This window comes from Ovis canadensis, chromosome X, assembly GCF_042477335.2.
Source record: "Ovis canadensis isolate MfBH-ARS-UI-01 breed Bighorn chromosome X, ARS-UI_OviCan_v2, whole genome shotgun sequence".
Classification (NCBI taxonomy): Eukaryota; Metazoa; Chordata; class Mammalia; order Artiodactyla; family Bovidae; genus Ovis; species Ovis canadensis.
In genome coordinates, this window is record NC_091727.1 from 77129415 (window position 1) to 77150668 (window position 21254).

Here is a 21254-nt window from a genome sequence, read left to right on the forward strand (position 1 = left end):
TGTTAATGTGATGGATAACATTCATACCATCCTTACATACTTGATTTGAATCCTGTTGACTGTGGTGTATATTACTTTTTATACATTGTTAGATTCAGCTTGTTAATATATTGTAAAAAATGTTTGCATGTATGTTCATGAAAGGTGCTGGTCTATAGTTTTCTTCTGATGCTTTGTGTGACTTTGGTATTAGATAATGCTGGCCTCATAGATTGAGTTAAGAAGTATTCTCTCTACTTTTACATTCTGGAAAAGACTGTAGAGAACTGATATATTTTTCTTCAGTTATTTGGCAGAATTCACCAATACCAATGAATCCATCTGGGCCTGGTGCTTTCTCTTTTGGAAACTTATTAAATATTGCCTCAATTTCTTTAATAAATATAATCCTATTTATGTTTTTCTTCCTTCCTGTGTAAGTTTTTGTAGATTGTATTTCTCAAGAATTTGGTCCATTTCATCTAGATTATCAAATTTATTGCCATAAAATTTTTCTATTAATGCTTTATTATCCTTTTAATGGTAATGAGATCTGTAATGATGCCTCATCTTTCATTTCTGATATGAGTAATTTGTTTCCTCTTTCTCTCGTTTGAGTTGGCTCATCTAGAGTCTTAGCAAATTTATTGATCTTTTCAGGGAACCAGGTTTTGGTTTTGTTGATTTCTCTATTATTTTTGTTTTAAATTTTATGATTTCTGCTCTAGTTTTTATTGTTTTCTTCTGCTTACCACACACACACACACACACACACACACACACACACACACGCGCATATATATATATATATATATATATATATATATATATATATACTTAGCTCTAACTTTTCCTCTAATCATTGCTTTCACTGCATTGCACAAATTTTGATAAATTATACTTTCATTTTCATTTAGTTCAAGAAATTTAAAAAAAATTTGGGAGGAAATTTCCAATTTTATCCAGAGTGTTACTTAGAAGTATGCTGTTAAATCTCCAAACATTTTTGAATTTTTCAAATATCTTTCTGTTATTGAGTCCCAACTTAATTCCATGATTTTCTGAGAGCAGACATTACATGATTTTTATTCTTTTAAATTTTTTCATGATGTCTGATCTTGTTTATTTGTTACTCTTACAACATCTCATTTTTGACTGGCCTCAGAAGTAGAAGCTCTCATAGAGGACAGCCTCTGTCTCTTGGCAATCTGTTCCTGCCATTTTTCTTTGGGTTCCTTCATTCTTTTGGCCAAAAGTTTAGCATATTCTGCAGCTTCTTCTTTGTTTTTCTTAGTACACTGTTTCTTCAGAGCAATAAGCCGCCATTTGTGTTGCAGAACTCGGGGAATCATGAGACGCTGAATCTTGGGTGCTTTAGTCATAGGTTTCTTCCTTTCAGTTCAGTCGCTCAGTCGTGTCTGACTATTTGAGACCCCATGAATTGCAGCGCACCAGGCCTCCCTGTCCACCAGCAACTCTCAAAGTTCACTCAGACTCACATCCATCGAGTCAGTGATGCCATCCAGCCATCTCATCCTCTATCGTCCCCTTCTCCTCCTGCTCCCAATCCCTCCCAGCATCAGAGTCTTTTCCAATGAGTCAACTCTTTGCATGAGGTGGCCAAAGTACTGGAGTTTCAGTTTTAGCATTACTTCTTCCAAAGAACACCCAGGACTGATCTCCTTTAGAATGGACTGGTTGGATCTCCTTGCAGTCCAAGGGACTCTCAAGAGTCTTCTCCAACACCACAGTATAAAAGCATCAGTTCTTCGGCATTCAGCTTGCTTCACAGTCCAACTCTCACATCCATACATGACTACTGGAAAAACCATAGCCTTGACTAGATGGACCTTAGTCGGCAAAGTAAAGTCTCTGCTTTTGAATATGCTATCTAGGTTGGTCATAACTTTTCTTTCAAGGAATAAGCATCTTTTAATTTCATGGCTGCATTCACCATCTGCAGTGATTTTGGAGCCCAGGAAAATAAAATCTGACACTGTTTCCACTGTTTCCCCATCTATTTCCCATGAAGTGATGGGACCAGATGCCATGATCTTCATTTTCTGAAAGTTGAGCTTTAAGCCAACTTTTTCACTCTCCTCTTTCACTTGAATCAAGAGGCTTTTTAGTTCCTCTTCACTTTCTGCCATAAGGATGGTGTCATCTGCATATCTGAGGTTATTGATATTTCTCCTGGCAATCTTGATTACAGCTTGTGCTGCTTCTAGCCCAGTGTTTCTCATGATGTACTCTGCATATAAGTTAAATAAGCAGGGTGACCATATACAGCCTTGACGTACTCCTTTTCCTATTTGGAACCAGTCTGTTGTTCCATGTCCAATTCAAACTGTTGCTTCCTGACCTGCATATAGGTTTCTCAAGAGGCAGGTCAGGTGATCTGGTATTCCCATCTCTTTCAGAATTTTCCACAGTTTATTTTGATCCACACAGTCAAAGGCTTTGGCATAGTCAATAAAGTAGAAACAGATGTTTTTCTGGAACTGTCTTGCTTTTTCAATGATCTGGCAGATGTTTGCAATTTGATCTCTGCTCCTGCTGTCTTTTCTAAAACTAGCTTGAACATATGGAAGTTCATGGTTCATGTATTGCTGAAGCCTGGCTTGAAGAATTTTGAGCATTCCTTTACTAGCATGTGAGACGAATGCAATTGTGTGGTAGTTTGAGCATTGTTTGGCATTGCCTTTCTTTGGGATTGGAATGAAAATGGACCTTTTCCAGTCCTGTGGCCACTGCTGAGTTTTCCAAATTTGCTGGCATATTGAGTGCAGCACTTTCACAGCATCATCTTTCAGGATTTGAAATAGCTCAACTGGCTTACTGTCTTTGTTTAGGGGCTTTTGCACAACATACTGGCAGAAATCATCTTTAGAGAGATTGAAAAAGTTGCGGATTTTGCTAGCTCTTTTGGGACCCAGGCAATGAGTCACTGTGGTATTAGTGAGTCCAGGAATATCCTTCTCCCCTTTTTTCACGATGACCAAATTGAGAAGACTCATATTGGCATCCACAATGCGACCCTGTACAGATTTGTGCTTTCTCTCTCCAGTCCTCCTTTTTCTGTAACAGGAATGCCCCTTACTTAGTAGCAGGTGAGCTTGGCCATGGGTCAAGACACCCTGCTTCATGGGGAGACCCTGCTTATCATTCCTGCCACTGATTCGGACCACATAACCCTTCCATTCTTCACCCAGAGCGTCAGCAGCAACTTCTGAGGCCATACACTTCTCGTAGAAGGTACGAAGTTTTCATTCATCATCCACTTCAATGAGCTCCTGGCAGCCAGTGGCCAGGAAAGAGATGTTCAGCTTCATTCTGAAGTGGCTGACAGCCTCAGAAGTGCCATGAAAAAGAGCTCTTTTAAATTTGTTAATATCTGTTTCATGATCTCAAACATGGTCTATATTAATGAATGTTCCATGTGAGCTTCAGAAGAATGTGTAATTTGCTATATTTGGGTGCAGTAGTTTATAGGTATTATATATGGTTGATTGATGGTGCTGTTGAGTTTAAGTCCTTGTTGATTTCATTGGTGCTTGAACTATAGTTTTTGGATAAAAGGATGTTAAAGGCTCTAAATACTATTGAATACTTCTCTTTATCTTTGCACTTATATAATTTTTTTTGCCTAATGTGTTTTGATGCTGTGATGTTAGGTACATACACTTTAAAAATTATGTCCTCTTGGGGAACTAACCTTTTATCATTACATAACTCCTTGCTCTGAATTCAACTCCACCTGAAATTATTATAGCTACTTCAGCTTTCTTTTGATTAGTGTAAATTTAGCATAGCTTTCTCTTTTATTTTGTATGTACCTGTACACTATTGTTTCCTATAGACAACCCATTGGGTTTTGCTTTTTGATTTACTCTGACAGTCTCTTTTAATTGGTGTATTTAAAACCATTGACATTTAAAGTTGTTACTGATATATCTTGATTGATACCTACTATATTTGTTATGGTTTTCTATTTATTACCCCTTTTCTTTGTTCATATTTTTGTTTTTTTATGTTTTTTTTTTGGTTTTTCTGTCTTTCTCTTTCAATTGACCATTTTATATGATTTTGTTTTCTGACTTATCTAAGTTCAATTATATTTTTAAACATTTTTACAGTTGCCTTAGTGTTTGTAATGTATATATACATCCAAAATTAATTTAAGTCCACTTTCAAATGACATTATACCATATCACTGGTTAGTGCTAGTATCTCATAATAACAAAATAGTCGTAATCTCTCTATTCTTTTATATCTTTGCTGTTATCAATTTCACTTATATACTAGCTATATATATTCTATATATTTTGCTATTATTATTTTCAGAAAACTGTTATCTCTTAGATCAATTTTGAGTAATAAAAATAAAAGTTTATATTTTACTTCTACTCATTCCCTCTCCAATACTCTTCCTTTCTTTATATAGACTCAAGCTTCTGACTCCATCATTTTCCTTCTCTCTGAAGAAATTTTCTTAACATTTCTTGTAACAAATTCACCAATTTTTTTGCCTGAAAGTCTTTAATTATCTTTCACTTTTGAAGGATAATTTCATGAGATAAAAATTCTAAGTTAGCATGCTTTCTCCCTCTGAAGGTTTTAAATACTCTCTTCTTGCTTGTATATTTTCTAAGAAGTTGGATATAATTCTTTTATTCACTCCTCTATAGGTAAACTGTTTTTTTTTTCTTTTGTCTCTTCTAAAGATTTTTTCCTTTTCTTAGATTTTATGCAATTTGAATATGATATGGCTAGGTGAAGCGTTGTTTGTTTGGGAATTTATCCTAATCGGTGTTCTCTGAGATTTCTGGATCTGTGGTTTAATGTTTGACATTAACATTTGACTATTCTCAGTCATTATTTCTTCAGAATATGTGTATTCCCATTACACATATGTTACACCTTTGTAATTGTCCAGTGGTTCTTGGATATTATTTTTCATCTTTGTTTTTCTTTGTTTTTCAGGTTTTGGAAGTATCTATTGACATATACTCAAGCTCAGAGGTTCTTTCCTCAGTCTACTAATGAGGCCATCAAAGGCATTGTTCATTTCTGTTACAATGTTTTTGATCTCTTGCCTTTGTTTTTGAATCTTTGTTAGCATTTTCATTTCTCCATGTTATTCATCTATTCTTGCATGTTGCCTACTTTTTCCATTAGAACCCTTAGCAAATTAAACATAGTTGTTTTAAATTCTCAGTATGATAATTCTAATAACTTTGCCATGTCTTAAGTCTGGTTCTGATGCTTGCTCTGTCTCTTTAAACATCTCTTTTTTTTTTTTTTTTTTTTTTTTTTTTTTTACCTGTTAGTGTATCTTGTATTTTTTTGGTTGAAAGTTAGACATGATGTACTGGGTGAAGGGAACTCTGGCAAATAGGTCTTTAGTGATTTAGTGACACAACTTAGGGGAAAAGGAGGCATTCATATTGCTATTATTAGGCCTTAGCTTTGGTGAGCCTGTGACCTTGGGCTGTGACCTTTATAGGTAATTCTTAGTGTTTTTCTCCACCTTTAGTGGGACAGAATAGCTCATGGTTTCTGGAAATTCTCATCCCCACCTGGAAGACAGAGCATGCTGGAGAAAGCTATTTCACTTCCCCAAGTAGTTTAGGGGTGTCCCTGGTGGCTCAGACAATAAAGGATCTGCCTACAATGTGGGAGACCTGGGTTTGATCCTTGGGTTTGGAAGAGCCCCTGGAGAAGGGAATGACAATCTACTTCAGTATTCTTGCCTGGAGAATTCCATGGACAAAGGAGCCTGGTGGGCTACAGTCCAAGGGGTTACAAAGAGTTGAACAGGACTGAATGACTAACACACACACACACACACACAAATAGTTTAGAGTCTGATCAAAACTCCAATAGGTAAGATGTTAGTAAATATTTTTTTTCTTGAGTTCAGTCTTGGCAGGAAAGGTATAACAAACCCAGACAGTGTGATGAAAAGCAGAAACATTACTCTGCCGACAAAGGTCCACATAGCCAAGACTATGGTCTTCCAAGTGGTCATGTACAATAGTAAGAGATAGACGGTAAGGAAGGCAGAACACCAAAGATTTGATACCGTAGAACTGTGGTGCTGAAGAAGACTCTTGAAAGTCCCCTGGACAGCAAGAAGATCAAACCAGTCAATGTCAAGGGAAATAAACTGAGTACTCATTGGAAGGACTGATGCCAAAGCTCCAGTATTTTGGTCATCTAATGCAAACATCCAACTCATTGGAAAAGTCCCTGATGCTGGGAAAGATTGAGGGTAGATGGAGAAGACAATGTCAGAGGATGAGATGGCTGGATGGCGTCACTGATGATGACATGAACTTGGGCAAACTTTGGCAGATGGTGAGAGACAGGGAGGCGTGGCATTCTGCAGTCCATGGGGTTGCAAAGAGTCAGACTCAAATGAGTGATTGAACAACAGCAAGAGCTAAATGCTGTGGTCTGTTTTAAAAAGGTTCTTTTTTCCCTTCCCCTGATTGAAGCATAAATTTTTTTTCTTTGATATTCACTATAAGAACCCAGTAGGGCTCCTGTTGGTAAAACTCACAAAAATGTGAGGAGCTCTGTATTACTAGACCCTCTCCCCCAGAGTTTTAAACTTTTATGCATATCCACAATGACTCTCCAGCAATTCAGTTATAGTCTAGATTTTTCTACTCCATTATTGGTTCCCAGGAAGGTTTCTGCTCATAATGAAGGTGATATTTTTGAAAAGCTTTGATTCTCTTTATCCAGTTGTTCGTCTTTCAATATTTGGGGGCAGCAGTTTGCCCTGTGACCTTGCTTTTATGATGGATCTAAGAAGACTTGTTGAGTTTTCAGTTTGTTCAGATTTTTATTTTTGTGAAGATACAGCAATGACTTCCAAGATATTTACATTCCAGACTAGAAATCAGAAGTCCTTATGGGTTTGAGTTTTTATATCTTAGTGAAATAATAGAATGTAGAGCATGTCTGATGCAATTTTCAAACATTCAAGTATCTTTCATGTCAATTATAAATAAAATGATATATAACTCAGTTTGTGATCTGGGTACCTTGTGGTCATATTCCTTTTAATTCTGTCCTTGAATGAAGTAATTTTCTACATTCTAAAATGCAAATAGTTGATAAAGTTGGGTTTTTTTAATCTTGCAGTTAATTATAATGCATTTGCTTATTCTCTGAAAAAGACAACATCCAGCACTAAATCAAAGATATTTTATGTCACCAATTTGCTTCTGCTTTGTTAGAGTGGTCATGAAAAGTCAAAGTGAAAGTTTTAAGTCACTCAGTCATGCATGACTTTTTGTTACTCCATGGACTATAAACCACCAGGCTCCTCTGTCCATGGAATTCTCCAGGTAAGAATACTGGAGTGGGTAGCCATTCCCTTCTCCAAGGCGTCCTCCAACTCAGGGACTGAACCCAAGTCTCCTGCACTGCAGGAAGATTCTTTACCATCTGAGCCACCAGGGGAGCTCTACACAGCCTTGCAAAATGGTAAAACTCCATGCAAATTACAAATTTGTGTAAATTGAAAATAATTCTACCTCTGACAAGTACACTAAACCATGATTTTCAGTGATGCATTAAAGAATGTTTATATATGATATGAATGGAATGCCTGAATAACTTGTATACAGTTATAATGAGAAAAAATAGTTTCAGTATGTAAAATAACCTCTTTCATCAGAGAGGACATATATTTCTCCTTAATAAGATACAAAGATACACCAAAAATTAGTGGGAGATTCAGTTTGAATTGAATCAACTTAGAATAGTTATAGATTCAGCTTAAGGATTTATTTGGTATGTTATTTCCTGGCCTCAGGCAGGCTGGAGGGAGGATAAAAGGAGAGACAAGAAATGGAGAGGAGGGAACTCTCTGGCATTCCAGTGGTTAGAACTCTGAGCTTTCACTGCTGAGTGCCTGGGTTCAGTCTCTGATTGGGGTACTAAGATCCCATAAGTCACATAGCATGGCTAAAAAAAGAAAAGAAAAAAATAGGAAGAAAGCTGATATCAGTTGATAATTTTAGTATTCCTATTACACAATCCCTGACAAACTCTTTAAATCTATTGCTTATCACTAAATCACTACCTGCTTTAAGACTGCTTTAAACTAACTGTGAATCTCACTAATTTCTTAAACTGTTAGTACCAATCCTTTCCAATTTTTTTTAATTAGCTTGCATACCTGGAAAATATGGTATGGTAGATGCTAATTACCTATAAGGAAGATGGCTTAATTGCATAGAAGTGTAGAAGATAAAAATATAAAACAATATTTTTCAAGATGGTGTATTGTGAAAGTTAGGTATATATTAACTATGAAGTAATCTCCATATGAAGTATGGGAATTCAGTTGTTTGTGTTCCCAAGCAGAGCTCCACTGAATACTCTCTAGCTTTGTGTCTGATAGTCACATACCACAACACAACATTAACTTGAATTCAGAGAAGGGGCCACTTAATAAAATATATTTCTTTACAAGATTTTTTCATTATTGAAGATGTTTTAGTTTTGAATGGATAGAGACTGTACCTTCCAGCTGGATTCATCTGGAAAAAAAAGTTCTCTAAAAATAATGCTTCTTTTAAGGTCATTAGTTGGAACTTAGTTCTGCCAATATGCATATAACTTTAATGAACATTTTAATGTATATAATAACATGCAAGTAACATTTGTTGTGTATTAAGAAAACATGGTGAGGAAAAAATAAGAAAGTAAGAATTATCCATTCAGATCAGTTCAGTCGCTCAGTCCTGTCCAACTCTTGGCAACCCCATGGACTGCAGCATGCCAGGCTTCCCTGTCTAGCAACAACTCCCTGAGTTTGCACAAACTCTTGTCCATTGAGTCGGTAATGCCATCCAACCATCTCATCCTCCGTTGGCCCCTACCATTCTTCAGTCTTACCCAGCATCTGGGTCTTTTCCAATGAGTCAGTTCTTCCCATCAGGTGACCAAAGTATTGGAGCTTCAGCTTTAGCATCAGTCCTTCCAATGAATATCCAGGACTGATGTCCTTCAGGATTGACTGGTTGGATCTCCTTTCAGTCCAAGGAACTCTCAAGAGTCTTCTTCAACACCACAGTTCAAAAGCATCAATTCCATGGCTCTCAGCCTTTTTTAGCATCCAACTCTCACATCCATGCATGACTACTGGAAAAAACAGAGCTTTGACAAGATGGACCTCTGTTGGCAATGTAATGTCTCTGGTTTTTAATATGCTGTCTAGGTTGGTCATAGCTTTTCTTCCAAGGAGCAAGCGTCTTTTAATTTCATGGCTGCAGTCATCATCCACAGAGATTTTGGAGCCCAAGAAAATAAAATCTCTCACTGTTTCTACTGTTTCCCCATACATTTACCATGAAGTAATGGGACCAGATGCCATGATCTTTGTTTTTTGAATGTTGAATTTTAAGCCAGCTTTTTCACTCTCCTCTTTTACTTTAATCAAGACAATCTTTAGTTCCTCTTCACTTTCTGCCATAAAGGGTGGTATCATCTGCATATCTGATGTTATTGATTTTTCTCCTGGTAATCTTGATTCCATATTGTGCTTCATAGAGCCTGGCATTTTGCATGATGTACTCTGCACATCAGTTAAATAAGCAGAGTGACAATAGACAGCCTTGACATACTCCTTTCCCAGTTTGGAGCCAGTCTATTGTTCCATGTCCGGTTCTAACTGTTGCTTCTTGACCTGCATACAGATTTCTCAGGAGGCAGGTAAGGTGGTCTGGTATTCCCATCTCTTGAAGAATTTTCCACAGTTTATTGTGATACACACTGTCAAAGGCTTCTGCTAAGTTGCTTCAGTCGTGTCCAACTCTGTGCAACTCCATAGATGGCTTAGGCATAGTCAATAAAGCAGAAGTAGATATTTTTCTGGAACTGTCTTGCTTTATCTATGATCCAGCAGATCATAAAGTATCATCCATAGTCCCTATTATTCCACTAACCAGAGGCAACTTTTCTCATATTGGCATACTAGGAGATACTGTGGTTGGGTTCCAGTTCAGTCAGTTCAGTTTAGTCACTCAGTCATGTCTGACTCTTTGTGACCCCATGGACTGCAGCATGCCAGGCCTCCCTGTCTATCACCAACTCCCAGAATTTACTCAAACTCATGTCCATTGAATCAGTGATGCCATCTAACCATCTCATCCTCTGTTGCCCCCTTCTCCTCCAGCCTTCAATCTTTTCCAGCATCAGGGTCTTTTCCAATGAGTCAGTTCTTCACATCAGGTTTTGCCAAAGTATTGGAGTTTCAGCTTCAGCATCAGTTCTTCCAATGAATTTCCCTTAGGACTGACTGGTTGGATCTCCTTGCAGTCGAAGGGACTCTCAAGCATCTTCTCCAATGCCACAGTTCAAAAGCATCAATTCTTTGGTGCTCAACTTTCTTTATGGTCCAACTCTCACATTCACACACGACTACTGAAAAGACCATAGCTTTGACTTAGACGGACCTTTGTTGGCAAATAATGTCTTTACTTTTTAATATGCTGTTTAGTTTGGTCATAACTTTTCTTCTAAGGAGCAAGCATCTTTTAATTTCATGACTGCAGTCACCATCTGCAGTGATTTTGGAGCAAAAAAAATCAAAGTCTGTCACTGTTTCCACTGTAAACCATTGCAAAAAACCAGATATCATGATAAAGTGAATTATTCAACTTTTTTGATTTCTCAGTGTAGTTATATTTATTCTATTCTGTCTTTGATTTCTCAGTGTAGTTATATCTATACTATTCTGTAGCCTATTACAGAGAAGGCAATGGCACCCCACTCCAGTACTCTTGCCTGGAAAATCTCATGGATGGAGGAGCCTGGTAGGCTGCAGTCCATGGGGCTGCTAAGAGTCGGACATGACTGAGTGACTTCCCTTTCACTTTTCACTTTCATGCACTGGAGAAGGAAATGGCAACCCACTCCAGTGTTATTGCCTGGAGAATCCCAGGGATGGGGGGAACCTGGTGAGCTGCTGCTGTCTGTGGGGTTGCACAGAGTTGGACCTGACTGAAGTGACTTAGCAGCAGCAGCTGTAGTCTATTAAGTGCACAGTAGCATTATTGCTTAAAAACTAGAGCCTTCAGTAATTCATAGTAGTAGCATCAAAGATCACTGATCACAGATCATGATAACAAATATAATAATAATGAAAAAGTTTGAAACATTTAAGTGTTATCAAAATGTGACACAGACATGAAGTAAATAAATGCTGTTGGAAAAATGGCACCAATAGAATTGCTTGATGCAGAATTGTCACTAAACTTTAATTTCTAAAACATAAAAAAGTGGTATCTGTGAAGCACAATAAAGTACAATAAAATGACGTATGCCTGTATATGCTTATAGATAATTTTACCTGCCTAAACATGTCCAGTTATGTCTTTTTCCTTTTACAACATGTACAGTTTTCAGAATTCCAGCATTTATTGCAGTTTATTGGTAAACTGTGTGATTTGATTCTAACAGTAACTGAATAGAGAATTAAAGCATTTTGGGGAGAGGTCTTTATTAAATATCTCTGGCATTAGGTTCTAAGTTCCCTCATGTCAATACTTTTCATAAAATGAATCAAGTCTAATTAACAAATTTATTTTTAATGTCTTTTGCTCATTCACTGGCTCAGTCAACACATTTTTCTAGCATAAATTATATACAAAATACAGTGATTGGCATAAAGGGTAGTCAGAGATGTTTTTAACAACATATTTCTTTCTATTTAGCTTTGTTTCAAAGTTGCAGATATCAAAGGGGAGAAATTTTTTCAGTGAAGCACTACTGAAGATACACAGATGCTAATAAGTTCTTTTAAGATTCTGGGCTAACTGTTACGTTTACACTAGTGAATATTCTATGTCAAGAGGTTAATTTAGAAAATAGAGAAATTGAGTCACTAAAAGGTGAACTCAATAATTCTGGGATAAGTCATGAAGCCAAGTATTTGTTCTTGATAGTGGATGCATGCAGGTCTCCAGGCACTAGTTCAAGCCCACCATAGCACATGATGAGCTAGAGGCCTTATAGAACAAGTTGGAAGAAGTATATCAATTATTTTAAAAAAGATTGATCCTGTCACCTGACTACCTTCCTAAGTCATCTTTAATCCAAAGGCAGAGCTATTCCTATTTATCCTTTTATTTCTCACCTTCTCACTTGTAATATAGTTTTAATGGGAGTTTCCTTTATGCCACTGACTGCATTCTTACTTCTAAATCATTGTACAGTGACGGAGAAGGTTATGACTTTCACAGGTTGGTTATAATAACAAATGGAAGACATGAGGGAGATAATACTTATTTTTAAAATTAGATTTGTTTGTATCTGTCTTCTCAATAGAATACTATAGAAAATAATCAACATCTACAAAGACCTCGAGAGTCAGGCAAACTGAAAGACAATAGAGAAGTGTTAAAAATAAGGGTGGTTAAGCAGAGTGAAAAATAATTACTATATATTTCTCATATAATACCCAGCATTCAGTAAAATAAGTTTTGAATATATGAACTAAAGCAAAACTAAACTTTGCAGAGATGTAATATTTTGTACAATTTTCTGTTGTTAAAGACAAAGAAAAAGTGTTTTTAAGATCTCTACACAAAGTACAAATCTGTTTATCCTCTCATATTGTTTCGCTCGCATTTAATGAATCCCTAGCATTTAATAAGCATTAACTTTTTTTCAGCATAGAACTTGAATTTCCTCTATGAGGATAGTAACATTTCTGAATGAGAAAAAAAAATTTGCTTCAAGGGATACCACAATTAGATATATTTTTGTGCTGTATTTGTAGGCATTAAGTGGCTGTGTAACCTTCCTGAGAATGGGGAAAATATTTCTTTATTATGTAATTGTAAAAGGGAAAGGACATGCTCTGATACAGGTGCTTGAAGGTACAGATTTTGACATTTAGATCAAAATTATGTACTTTTGTTGTTGTTTAGTTGCTAAGTCGTGTCTCACTATTTTGCGATCCCATGGACACCTGCGAGGTTCCTCAGTCCATGAGATTGCCCAGGCAAGAATACTGGAGCTGGTTGCTATTTTCTTCTCCAGGGAATCTTCCCCACCCAGGGATTAAACCCATGTTTCCTGAATTGGCAGGTGGATTGTTTACCACTGAGCCAAAAGGGAAGGTCATATGTACTTTTTACCATATAAGTATTTTTATGGGAAGCTAAGCACAATTCAGTGTTTTGTTCCTTCCTTTATAAATATTTCTTTTATAGGATGAATTTATAGGAGTGATATTTTCAGTATAAGCATCCAGCATGCTCTAATTATTCTTCAAGTGAGGATATAAACAATATCTGTATTGGCAAGAAAAACAGAAGAATTATACAAAAAAAGGTCTTAATGACCCAGATAACCATCAGTCACTGAGAGCCAGAGAACCTGGAGTCTAAAATCAAGTGAACCTTAGGAAGCGTTACTAAGAACAAAGCTAGTGGAGGTGATGGAATTCCAACTGAACTATTTCAAATCCTAAAAGATGATGCTGTTAAAGTGCTGTACTCAATATGTCAGCAAATTTGGAAAACTCAGCAGTGGCCACAGGACTGGAAAAGGTCATTTTTCATTCCAATCCCAAAGAAGGGCAATGCCAAAGAATGTTCAGCCTATTGTACAATTGCTGTCATTTCACATGCTAGCAAGCTTATGCCTGTGGAAGTACTTTGTATGATATAAAGTGCTGTATGTAAAATACTGATTATATTCCAATATTTGTTTTATTTTGGGATACATTTTCATATTTTTATTTGTCTAATGCTTGATAATTTTATGATAATAAATTATTCTTGTTTTCACTCATTTTCGTTTCCTCTCCCTATGAATGTCTTTCTTCTTGCTTTTTTGAAAATCTTTCTGAAGGGATCAGCAGTCACAACAAAATGGTAGATCAAGTTAGGTAAAAAGGAGGGACTTGTCTGGATGTATTTGAGTTAATGGATTTTAGTACAATTTTTAATAGACACCAGTCACTTCAAGAGAGGGGTTGTTGTGTGTCTTTATTCTAACTAACTGATGTTTGTGAGTGTGTGTATCTTTTAAAATTATTTTATTGAAGTAATATACATGCATTCAACTTTCATGTATAGATCAATGAATTTACATATGTATATGGTTGTATAATATCAAAGATAAAAATACAGAACATTTCCTACATCCCCAAGAGTTCCATTGTGCCACTTCCCAATGTATTCCCTCCAGAAATAATTTATATTCTTACTTCTATAATGCCAGATAGTTTGCTTGTCCTTAATTTCATATAAATGGAATTGTACAGTTTATGTTTTCTTGTGCCTGGCTTTTTTTATTCAAAAGTATGTATGTGAGATTGATCCATGTTGTTGCATGTGTTAGAAGTTTGTACTTTTTTGCTTGTACATGCCAAAATTCATTTATTTATGATATGAATAGAGGAACTATAATGGTATAAAACATAAACATACTGTGAGTATTATCATACATGTCTTCGTGGTCATATGCCCTCATTTTCTTGGATATACACCAAAGAGTAGAACTGCTAACTTATATGATAGGCATATACTTGGTTTTAATAGGTAATACAAGAGTTGTCCAAACAGGTCAAATCATGTTATACTTCCATCAGTGATATATGACAGTTTCAGTTGCTTTACATATTGAACAACATATTGATTTTTCAGACTTATATAACTTCTCCATTCAGAAAGGTGTGTATTTGTGTCTTAAAATCTATTTTTTCTATAGTAAAATAGTTACACAAGCTGTCTTATCATCAGGTTATTTCTTTTCCCACCTTTTTACATTCCATCATTCATTGTCCTTGTGCTTTAGCTCTCTCTTATAAATACCATATTGCACAATTTTTTAAAATCCAGAGTTAAACAGTCTTTGCCTTTGAAATTGTGAATTTATTATTTGTTTATTAAAATTATTAATATAATAGATGTTTATGTTATATATAGTTATTCATATAAAGACAAGTTTGGCCTTGGAGTACAAAATGAAGCAGGGCAAAGGCTAACAGAGTTTTGCCAAGAGAATACACTGGTTATTGCAAACACCCTTTCCCAACAACACAAGAGATGAATCTTCACATGGACATCACATGGATATCACCAGATGGTCAAAGCCGAAATCAGACTGATTATATTCTTAGCAGCTGAAGACGGAGAAGTTGTACACAGTCAGCAAAAACAAGACTGGGAGCTGACTGTAGCTCAGTCAGTCTGTAACTCCTTATTGCAAAATTCAAATTTTTGAATTACAGTCAGGACTGTAACTCCTTATTGCAAAATTCAAATTTAAATTGAAGAAAATAGGGGAAACTACTAGACCATTCAGGTATGACATTAATCAAATCTCTTACAGTGGAAGTGACAAATAGATTCAAAATTAGATCTAATAGACAGAGTTCCTGAAGAACTGTGGATGGAGGTTCATGACATTGTACAGGAGGTATTGATCAAGACCATCTCCAAGAAAAAGATTGAAAAAGGCAAATGGTTATCGAAGGAGGCCTTACAAATAGCTGAGAAAAGAAGAGAAACAAAAGGCAAATGAGAAAAGGAAAAATATACCAATCTGAATGGAGAGTTCCAAAGAATAGCAAGGAGAGGTAAGAAAGCCTTCTTCAGTGATCAATGCAAAGAAATAGAGGAAAACAATAGAATGGGAAAGACTAGAGATCTCTTCAAGAAAATTAGAGATACCAAGGGAACGTTTCATGCAAAGATGGAAACAATAAATAACAGAAACGTTATGGACCTAACAGAATCAGAAGATATTAAGAAGAGGTGGGGAGAAGACACAAAAGAACAATACAAAAAATATCTTCATTACCCAGATAACCATGATGGTGTGATTACTAACTTAGAGTCAGACATCCTAGAATGTGAAGTCAAGTGGGCCTTGGGAAGCATCACTACGAACAAACCTAGTGGAGGTAATGGAATTCTAGTTGAGATTTTACAAATCTTAAAAGTGCTGCACTCAGTATGCCAGCAAATTTGGAAAACTCAGCAGTGGCCACAGGACTGGAAAAAGTCAGTTTTCATTCCAATCCCCCAAAAAGGCAATGTTAAAGAATGTTCATACCACCCTACAATCAGTCTCATCTTGGACATTAGCAAAGTTATGCTCAAAACTGTCAACGCTAGGCTTCAGCCGTACATTAACTGAGAACTTCCAGATGTTCAAGCTGGTTTTAGAAAAGGCAGAGGAACCAGAGATCAAATGGCCAACATCCGTTCGATCATAGAAAAGAAAGAGAGTTCCAGGAAAACATCTAATTCTACTTTACTGACTATGCCAAATCCTTTGACTGTGTAGATTACAACAAACTGTGGAAAATTCTTAAAGAGATGGGACTACCAGACCACCTGACCTGCCGTATGAAAAATCTGTATGCAGGTCAAGAAACAACCAGTAGAACTGGACATGGAACAATGGGAAAGGAGTTCCCAAGTTGGGAAAGGAGTATGTCAAGGCTGTCTATTGTAACCCTTCATATTTAACTTATATGCATAGTACATCATACGAAATGCCAGGATGGATGAAGCACAAACTGGATTCAAGACTGCTGGGAGAAATATCAATAACCTCAGATATGCAGATGACACCACCCTCATTGCAGAAAACAATGGAGGAACTAAAGATCTTCTGATTAAAATAAAAGAGGAGAGTGAAAAATTGACTTAAAATTCAACTTTCAAAAATCTAAGATCATGGCATCTGCTCCCAAAACTTCATGGCAGATAGATTGGGAAACAGTGGAAACAGTGACAGACTTTATTTCCTTGGGCTCCAAAATTTCTGCAGATGGTGAATGCAGCCATGAAATTAAGACACTTTCTCCTTGGAAGAAAAGCTATGACCAACCTAGACAGCATCTTGAAAAGCAGAGACATTAGTTTGCCGACTAGTGAAAGCTATCGTTTTTTCCAGTAGTCATGCATGGATGTGAGAGTTGGGACCTTAAGAAGGCTGAGAGCTGAGGAATTGATGCTTTTGAACTGTGGTGTTGGAAAACACTCTTGAGAGTCCCTTGGACTGTAAGGAGATCCAACCAGTCAATCCTGAAGGAAATCAGTCCTGAATATTCATTGGAAGGACTGATGCTAAAGCTGAAGCTCCAATACTTTGTCCACCTGATGGGAAGAACTGACTCACTGGAAAAGACCCTGATGCTGGGAGAGACTGAAGGTAGGAGGGGTAGGGGACGACAGAGGATGAGATGGTTGATGGCATCACTGACTCAATGGACGTAAGTTTGTACAAACTCAAGGAGGGACAGGGAAGCCTGGCGTGTGGCAATCCATAGGGTCACAAATGGTTGGACAGGACTGAGTAACTGAACTGATATAATTATTTCAATGCTTTTCCTAGTTTTTTTTTTTTTTCCTGTTAAAAAATATGCTAAATATTCAAATAAGTAAAATTTTAAGTCTTTATTTATTTATTTATATAAATTTATTTATTTTAATTGAAGGTTAATTGCTTTACAATAATGTATTGGTTTTGCCATACATCAACATGAATCTGCCACAGGTATACACATGTTCCCTATCTTGAACCCCCCTCCCTCCTCCCTCCCCATACCATCCCTCTGGGTCGTCCCAGTGCACCAGCCCCAAGCATCCAGTATCATGTACCAAACCTGGACTGGCAATTCGTTTCATATATGATATTATACATGTTTCAATGCCATTCTCCCAAATCATCCCACCCTCTCCCTCTCCCACAGAGTCCAAGTCTTTTAAATATGTTTTTCCTATACCTTTTCCTCTCCACTCCTTTGAAATACATATAGCCTATTCTTTTTGTAATTTTTCTGGAAATTTAACCCTAAACAGTTAATTCTATAGTCTAAATCTGAACCATTATATCCTTTTCCAAACAATTTGGAACTTCAAACCTATTAGCTTCAGTCAACCTCTCCTTATTTTACCTGCTCCTTTCTTTCAGTATTTTATTTTTTTGTACTTTTGATAACTCCCCAAATTTGACATCATGATTTTATACAGATATGTATTTATTTTATACTGAAAATATTCAGCTGAACCCACACATCCTTCTTGTCTTTACCATTCCTTATTTTCCTTTAGACCATCTTTCTGTATCATTCTCTATTCTCCCAAAGTTCATTTGGAGTTCATTCAGTGAAGGCATGAAAAGGAAGAACTTGTAATTTCTCTGTCTCCTACCCATGACTCTTCTCCTTGGTCAAACGTGGAGATTACATGTAATTCCATAACTAATTCTCCTATATGACATCCTTGTGTAAATCCTTCTGATAGGGGCCCAGAAATTGCTATTTTTTTTCCTGAGTGAAGCCCAAAGATATATCTTCAAATAAGAATAACTACTGTATTGTTGTCATTTGCTATTGCCAGTGAGAGATGATAAGCAAATCTAAGGAGTTGTTCTATCTTGTTTCTCTGTTACCTCACTCTAAAGCTCTGGAGTGATGTTTTGCCAAAATCTTTTACACTGACAATGAATTCTTAGTAGCAAGGCTTACTTCCTTATCTCACATTAGCAGGCTCATTTAGGAAAACCAGGAACTGTGGAAAATTTCTGCATAATACTACAGCTCTCCCTGTAGCAGTTATCATATTTATCTTCAGAGGGAAGAGGCAACCTTCACTGTTATCTATTTGTTCCACTCTCTTTCAAGTGACAATATTTTTTTTGGTTTTCTGTTCAGCAGTGGGTTCTGTTACTTGAATCTGATGTTATGTGTCATCATGGCTGAATAATACCGCCAGGGATATTGTATCAGATGAGGACAATACTATCTTTTAAAGAGCAATAAATACGTAAACAATGACCTCATAGGCCTTGAATGTTTAACACTAGAATACAAAATCGTATGATACACTTAATAACCTCTTGGTTGTTCCTTTACCAGTTAATTTGCCTTGAGAACCTCAAGGTGTCAGTTAGCTTAACTTAGCAGGTTCATTGTAGATTGGCAATAAATTAATAAAATAAAACAAAACATGATTATTCACACTAACTTCTCTTCTTAGGAGAGCTGGTGAACACTTTCTAGTTTTAAACCATAAGAAAAAGTTTGAAATAAACTGGTTGCTGCTGCTTGAAAGATCATTTGATGCACAGAAGTTTAACAAGTTCTAATACATGGTAATGCAGAACATTTTGTAGCATTTAAAAAATTCAAAAAATGTTTTCTTTGTTTTAGGCTCAGTCATATTATTTTCAAGGAAATAAATACATTATATCTTGGGAAGATGGCAGAAACTATAGTTAATTTTTTGTTCCCATTTCTTTCTTTTTCCTTTTATTTATCTATCATTCAAATCATATACATAATAGGTAGAGGCTAGAAAGTTCTGTTCCTTGTTGATAAGTACAGGAAAATAATGGATACTTAATTACTAGGCTGTTTAGACACATACAGAATGCTCCATGGTTGGTGAAGTATATTTGTAATGCCAATTTGTCATGAGTAAGTAGCTTTTTGACAATATATCCCAGAGGCATTAGTGATCACAGAGGATACTGAGCATATTAGTCTTTTATTATGAAAATAAGCTATACCATATGATTTTAATGTTATTGCAGATGTTTTTCCTAGTGTTGATAATCTTTCCTAGTTTTTCCCTTGCCTGCTATAATAATTCAATTTTTGAAAATTATGGTGAAGAAATTAGTGAAGGACTTAGTGGGTATAGCAGAGATTGCTATTGATTGTTATGGACAGATTGTGTTCCCCTATGATTCATGTGTTGAAACCTAAACCCCCATTATGACTGTGTTTGAAGATAGGGTCTTTAGGAGATAATGAAGGTTGAATGAGGTGATTAAGGTGGGACCCAAAATTCAATAGGCTTACTGTATTTATAAGAAGAGGAAGATAGGCCAGAACTCTTTCACTCTTTCCTATGCAAGGGCAGAACAAGAAGGTAGCAGTCTGAAAGTCAGGATAGAAAGAGCTCTCACCAGAAACTGAGCATGCTTGCACCCTAATCTCAGAATTTCAGCCTCCACAACTGTTAGAAAACAAATCCGTTGTTTAAGCCACCTAGTTTATGCTATTTTTATGGCAGTCTGAGCTAATACATTTATTATCATAAAATGTAATTAGCTACATGCTGTAGTTTGTTGTAATTATTTTAGACTACAGAATTTTTGTTAAAATATCACAATAATATAGACATAAATGTTGAAAATAGGAACCTCTGGGTTTGTCTCAAAGTTGGTACCCAGGTAGTTCAGTCTTTTATATCATGGGCAGCTATAGTTTTACTCAGCATTTTGATTTTCAGGATAATGCCCTGAAAATCCTAGAATGTCTTTATTGTAAAACAAAGGTACAATTATAGTAATTAGACTACACTTACTAAGACAGCAGAATAGATACTGAAAAAATATTATCTAAGAATTTAATCAAGAAGGGGTCTGTTATTATCTCTGTGCCAAACCCTAAGAACATGAAATAGCTCTACTGCATGAGGATTTTATGTTTTACTACAAATTTATTATGAAAATAATTAATATTACATAAATTCACATTTAACAAACATTATAAATTATTGATTTTTAAAAAATTCAATATTTGTATATACAGTCATTCCCTTAGTATCTGCAGGGGATTAGCCCCAGGAGCCACCACAGATACTGAAATCTGAAGGTGCTCAAGACCCATAGTCAGCCCTCTGTGTCCTTGAGTTTTGGATCAAGGTCCTCCACTGACCATGGGTGGAAATTTTAGTCTGTGATTGGTTGAATCTGTGGATGTGAAACCCACAAATACAGACGGCTGATTATGGGTATTTATTGAAAAAAAAATCAAGTTTAAGTGGGTAATCACAGTTCAAACTCATGTTGTTCAAGGGTCAAATGTACTAAGGAAAGGTCACCACAATAAATAGTTAACATCCATCTCCATATCTATCTATCTATCTATTTATCTATGTATCTATCTACCATCATCTCCAGATAGATGAGAACTTTTAAGACCTACTGTCTTAACAACTTTTAATCATGCAATATGGTATTATTAAATATATATGTCACTGTATACATTACATTCCAATGACTTTTTTGATAACTGGTACTTTGTACTTTTTGACTCCCTTCACCCGTTTTGCACACCTATCACCCTCCACCTCTGGCATGAACCAATATGTACTCTATATTCTATGAATTGGTTTTGTTTTTGTATCCCACACATAAGTGAAGTCATGCGATATTTGTCATTCTCTGACTGACTTATTTCATTTAGCATAATGTCCTCAAGGTTCATCATT

At 36.1% G+C, this 21254-nt stretch overlaps 1 long non-coding RNA gene and 1 pseudogene across 2 annotated transcripts in view; one reads left to right on the top strand and one right to left on the bottom strand.

Moving 5' to 3' along the window:
- Positions 1 to 21254, top strand: part of LOC138930342 (uncharacterized) — a 140567-nt gene that overhangs the window by 49989 nt on the left and 69324 nt on the right. The window contains exon 4 of one of the 2 annotated variants that reach the window (XR_011446159.1): positions 4963 to 7017. The exons of the other annotated variant lie outside the window; for it this stretch is intronic. This is a non-coding gene — a long non-coding RNA (uncharacterized lncRNA). Of the gene's footprint in view, positions 1 to 4962; positions 7018 to 21254 lie in introns of those variants that run through there. 2 annotated transcript variants of the gene reach the window in all.
- On the bottom strand, positions 1125 to 3311 carry LOC138929960 (small ribosomal subunit protein eS6-like; annotated as a pseudogene).